We start from the raw sequence: 5,960 nt of genomic DNA, 5'->3' as shown, positions 1-5,960 counted from the left end.
AATTTTTTTTAATTCTTACAGATCATCGATGTACATTCAATAAGAATAAAACAATATGTGTTAAGCTATTTTTACCAAAAACTTGAAGAAATTTCTTAGCTCAAGTACCTCAAATTTCAAGAAGTGTTATGACAAAAACTGTTGTACATCCAGAAGATTGGCTATCAAAACTAAACTTTTCTGTATAAAACACGATTCTGTCATTCTTATACACATGAGTTAATATATATCATGCCTCTGAAATATTGTAGGTTTTGTTCTAGACCACTATAATAAAGCAAATATCATATCACAATAGAGTAACACATATGAATATTTTGTTCATAGTGCATATGAAAGTTATATTTGAATTATACATCAGTATATTAAGTGTACAATAACTTTATGAAAATTCTGAATTGATGTGAAAATTACCAAAATGTGTCACAGACACAAAGTGAGCATAAAGTATTGAAAAAAATGTTGTCCATAGACTTTCTAAATGGAAGCTGCCACAAATTTTTAATTTATAAAAGTCAGTATCTGTGAAATGGAATCATGTGATGAACAAAAACATAAGGCATTTCTGTACCTGTTAAGGTTAACTGTGAATGCATTATAGTATTTGACAGATTGTTTCACACATTTCTTGTTATTCGGCCATGCATAGAATAATATTAGCATACATACTTTAAAGCCACTTTACTTAATTAATCTTTAATTTAAAATTAATCTAGATTGTATTAAACCCAAATTAAGTTTGCATTACAACCTTTTTTCCCTAACAAACTATAAAACGTTACAGTTTTGTAGTCAAACTTACATAGGAAATAATTGCTATGTTAGTTTTAGGTTTCTTTGATGGAGCTTTGTTCCACAGCATAAACACATTTTAATATATAACTTTCTCTTCCAATAAAATTTGGCTGTAATTTCTAACTACTTGAAAATGATAAAATGCACTACAGTCATCAATTTCCAAACACTTTATAATTTGTACCTTTGAGAAACTGTTTCCTCTATGCTACAAGATTAATATTAAATTATTCTTTCCAAAACAAAATGGGAAAATAGCTTAGTAACTGTGTCTCATCTAACTGTAATCAAAGGAACATAATCAAATTCAAGCTAAAACCATAACACACTTTAGTTGGGGATATTTTATGTTTTTTCATATTCAGATTGTATCATCAAAACATCTGGTAATACACATACACACAAGATCCACCCATACATGCACACACACACACACACACACACACACACACATTGCATGTACCACCAGATGTGGAAGTGTATATCATCAGATATGTATGCGTGTGCATGTATATATGTATATATATATATAAATGCTTCAAATTGTGAGGTGAAAAAAATTCCATTATATTTTTATTCCATTTCTTCACAAACTTTAAAAACTATACACACACATATAGTGTCAATTATCACTCTTAGCTACCTGTTTAGTCCACCTTGACTAGATAAACAAATCCAGTGACACTCATATAGGTACAAGAAAGAGCTTTATATCAAGAAGTAATTGTGCATGAATAAAACATACCAACCTAGTCTAACTCAATCTGATACTAATTTTCAAAAATTCAATACTGGTCCATAAGTCTTTCTTCAGACTCATGAAGCCACGTGCAGTGATGAAGGAGGAAGGAAGGTCACAGGCCAATCGGTGCAGTGCTGTGTGGATCCAGTGGATGCATTTGCAGGGCTGGCACAGGTCTCCGTGTGGCTCATCAACAGGTAGGTGAAGGCAGAGAGAAGGCATGGCTACCAATAGGTCCCATCAAGCTGTGACCTGATTGACAGGCTGGACTCCACCCCTACACTTCTTTATCTTCAAGTTGACAGGAAATTATGTAATTACCACACTACCCTGAGTAGTAGGGGTTTCAAAAGTGTTACTCTCTTGGAGTTGACAGTCCCATCTTTTCTCCAGTGACTACTGCTGTTTGAATCGCCCACCTTGTGATTAGCAGCCCGATGTCTAACCTACAGCAACACACACACACACACACACACACACACACACACACACAGCTTTCACAAATCTTACAGTAAAATTGAAGTAACATATAATATGATTTTTTTCTTGACATATTTGAAGCGCGCCCCACTGTGTTTAATCTTCTTCCTGTTATTTATTAATATATTTTAAGATTATTTAACAAAAGGTACTGCACTATCTTTAGGGCATGTGCAGGGAAGATAAAAGGAGCATGAGGTGCTAGGCTCATAAGACATCTCACCCAACCTGAGAAAATGATAATTGTCAGCTGTGGTACAAGCAGGCAGCTGGCTTTGGCCCTGAGGATGTCACTCTCTGGGAAGAAAAGCCCAAGGCAAGCTTGTCATTAGAAACACAGCCAAGAATAGATACCCTGAAAAGTTACTTCCTTGGCTCTTCACTTGTGATTAGTCACCTTACTTTGTTTTTAAAAAAATATTATTGGTAAAACCCGGGCTTGAAATGGCCTTTATTAGAACAGTCAACAGGATGTGAAAATTGCATTTATATCACATATGCTTACAATATGCAAGTATCTGTATTTTCAAGAATTTCTGTAACTGTAAACTGTATATATTATTGTTTTTCTGCAAGTTTAATTAAAATATATTCTAATGTTTCCATGAATATGGAATAAAACTACAAAATGATGTACACTAAGAAAAAAAATCATGAAAAGTGAGAAACAAAAAACAAGTATCTTGAGCATTTGTACTTTCATTTACTTAATTCATCGCAGTAGATTGACTCCTAGTCAATCAATGCCCTTAGTCAGTGATGAAGCACTCGCCTGTTGACCAAAAAGGTTAATGATGCAAATCTCCTGCTTATCCAATTAAGAGAGGTCTGGCAGTAGGTTTCTATAAAATGACACTCTTGGAAAGCTTATAGGATAGTTCGAGGAACGCTGCTGGCACAGTGGCTTATTCAACTGCTAACTGTCGGACCTCTGGTTCAAACCCAGTAGCCATTCAGAGGGAGAAGGATGAGGCTTTTAACTTCTACAACGATATACAGGTTCAGAAACGCACAGACGCAGTTCTAGTTGGTCCGATAAAGTGCCCATTAGTCAGGGCAGCTCAGAGGCAGTGATTTTGGTTTGGTTTTGGGGGCAGTTCGCCCAGGTCCTATATGATCACTATGAGTCAGAACCAACATAACAGCAATGGCTTTGGTTTTGGTTTTCAACTTCTGAATTGTGAAATTTAAATGCAATGTAGAATACGTCAAAGCACACGCAAGATGGTGTACAGAAATTCATAATAACCTGGATACATTTAGTCTTCCTTTATAAATTTTTATCTAAATGTAAGCAGCTTGACAGCAGGTGTTCGAAAAGTTATGGAAAAGGCTATAGTGTCTGGGGTCTTAAAGGCTTGAAGGTAATCAAGCGGCCATCAAGCTCAGAAGCAACAAAGCCCACATGGAAGAAGCACACCAGCCTATGCAACCACGAGGTGTCGAAGGGATCAGGTGTAAGGCATCATCAGAACAAAAAATCTTACCATAGTGAATGATGGGGGGACTGCGGAATGGAGATCCAAAGCCCATTAGTAGGCCACTGGAGATCTCTTTGCAGAGGGGTCTCGGGGAGGAGATGAGCCAGTCAGGGTGTGATGTAACAACGATGAGAAATACAACTTTCCTCTAGTTCCTAAATGTTTCCTCCCTGCTCCCACTACCATGACTCAAATTCGACCTTGCAAGTCTGGCTAGACCAGAGGATGTACACTGATACAGATAGGAACTGAAAATACAGGGAAGCCAGGGCAGATGAGCCCTACAGGACCAGTGGTGTGAGTGGCGAAACAGGGAGGGTAAAGGGAGAATGGGTAGGAAAGAGGAAACCGATTACAAGGAACTATATGTGATCTCCTCCCTGGGGGACAGACAGTCGAAAAGTGGGTGAAGGGAGACGTCAGACAGGGCAAGGTATGAAAAATATCAATTTATAAACTATCAAGGGCTCATGAAGGAGGGGGGAGCAGGGAGGGAGGGGAAAAATGAGGACCTAATGTCGGGGGTTTAAGTGGAGAGAAAATGTTTTGAGAATGATGTACAAATGCGCTTTACACAATTGATGTGTGTATGGATTGCGATAACAGTTGTATGAGCCCCTAATAAAATGTTAAAAAAAAAAGATATCAAAGGGAAAAAAAAAAAGGCATATTATGGGGAGGGGAAAAACAATCAAAAACTACATATGGATTTCTTTATTTCATATTTCCCAGCAAGGTAAACTCCTACTAAAGTGTTATTACATATTCCAACAATTTCTACTTTGAGGTTCTAAGAAGGATAAAACATCAGCTTGAAAAGAACTATTAGAGCAGGGTGTTCTGCTAAAATTGTTGCAAGAAAAAATACCAAAGTTTTCCTGAAGCTTGAGTGGGAGAATGTTGAAATCAATGATGCTTTATGAAAACTTCACAAGGACAGAGTGGTGACCAGGGAATGAGTGCATGCAGCCAAATCAAGGTTGCGAATAGAGTACTGTCACTTCGGGGCCACCTATCAGACATTGGTCTGCACACAAGTCAAGCGGTCCATTTGTCTTAGCGCATCTTTGTTTCCACTTTATAAGGGACTTACCACTGTGGGGCAGCATGAGCACTGGTGTCTAGTCCAGATCAAGTCGTCATCCGGGACTCCTGTCTCTGTTTCTCTTGTCCCTCTTTTCCACCCCTTAATGGAGGAGAGGACGCCACAGGACCCGCCATCTCTCCCATCCCTAACACTTGTATCTAGATGTCATGGAAACAGTAGAAAATACAGTTGCAAAAGAATCAAACATGAAAATCAGACACAAAACACGGGAATAATATCAAAATCCAAAGGATTTTCAGAAGAAGGAAAAGAACCAGAAAAATAATTTAGAAGAATTATGCTCAGATATTTTAATGGATAAAAAAATAGTTTGAGAGTTCTAAGGGGGAAAATTTAAAATCTAGAAACCTTACAACAACAAAATCATAAAATTACAGAAGATTAACACTAGGGAACAGGTTTAGGAAACATTTTTTAAAGGCATAGTAATTGAATTAAAGCATTGGAAAGATGAATATGTAAGCTGGAAAACAAATAGCTCTACAATAAACTGAAAGAGGAACCATCCACAGAAGGGGTAAAATAATCTGAAGGAATCATAAAAAGTATGTAGGGTCCAATCCATATGCATAACTTGCGTCTCATTATGATTCCAGAATAGGAAGAAACAATAATATACAAAGAAAATAGCACAAGAAAATCTAGGAGAAAATTCATATAACAATACCAGAGAGAAGAAAATTCAGGAGCAGTGTGAAGGAGAGCCAAGCGAGAATGTCTCCTCCATACCCGCATCCCCACCGCATCCCCACGTCCAGCGCCTGCTCCCCACACCCAGTGCCACCATGCCAAGAGAAAAGCTAAAGGGGATGCCACGGGAGACTGAAGCCAAAGGGAAACTCAGAGGAGATCAGCAAGGTTATCTGCTAAGCTTGTTCCTCTAAAAGCAGAGCCTAAGTCTAAAAAGGCCCTGCAAACAAGGGAGAGAAGGTACCCAAAGGGTAAAGAGAGAAAGCTGATGTCTGCAAGGGTGGGGACAGGCCTGCAGAAAATGGAGACGCCAAAACAGATGAGACACAGAAAGCTGAAGGTGCTGGAGATGCCAAATGCAGTGTGTGGTTTTTGATAACTGTGTATATCTGGTGACTGTACAAATGGAAACACTATTATTCATCAAGTTTAATGAAAATGCAGAGATTTTTTTATATGGGTTTTTAAAACTATGTTGTTAGCACACGGAACACTTCATTGTTGTTTTTGGGGGGGATGGGTCAAACACTAATAGGATTTCTCCAAAGCTTGATTGATGTGGAAGACAACACCTTGCCCCTCTAGCTGTGAGAGACTTCCTCATGGCATTGCAGGGATTCCCTGATGTTGATCCACACGAACCAGCTTGGCACAAACACATTGT

General features: G+C 38.1%; 1 pseudogene; it reads left to right on the top strand.

Moving 5' to 3' along the window:
* The window catches only part of LOC115873308, a 16,605-nt pseudogene extending 10,913 nt beyond the window's left edge, over window positions 1–5,692 (top strand).
* Window positions 5,693–5,960: the final 268 nt, after the last annotated feature.

This window comes from Echinops telfairi, unplaced genomic scaffold, assembly GCF_000313985.2.
Source record: "Echinops telfairi isolate 266 unplaced genomic scaffold, ASM31398v2 ScPeMD7_7468;HRSCAF=8506_0, whole genome shotgun sequence".
NCBI lineage: Eukaryota > Metazoa > Chordata > Mammalia > Afrosoricida > Tenrecidae > Echinops > Echinops telfairi.
This window is presented reverse-complemented; position numbering and strand designations above follow the sequence as displayed.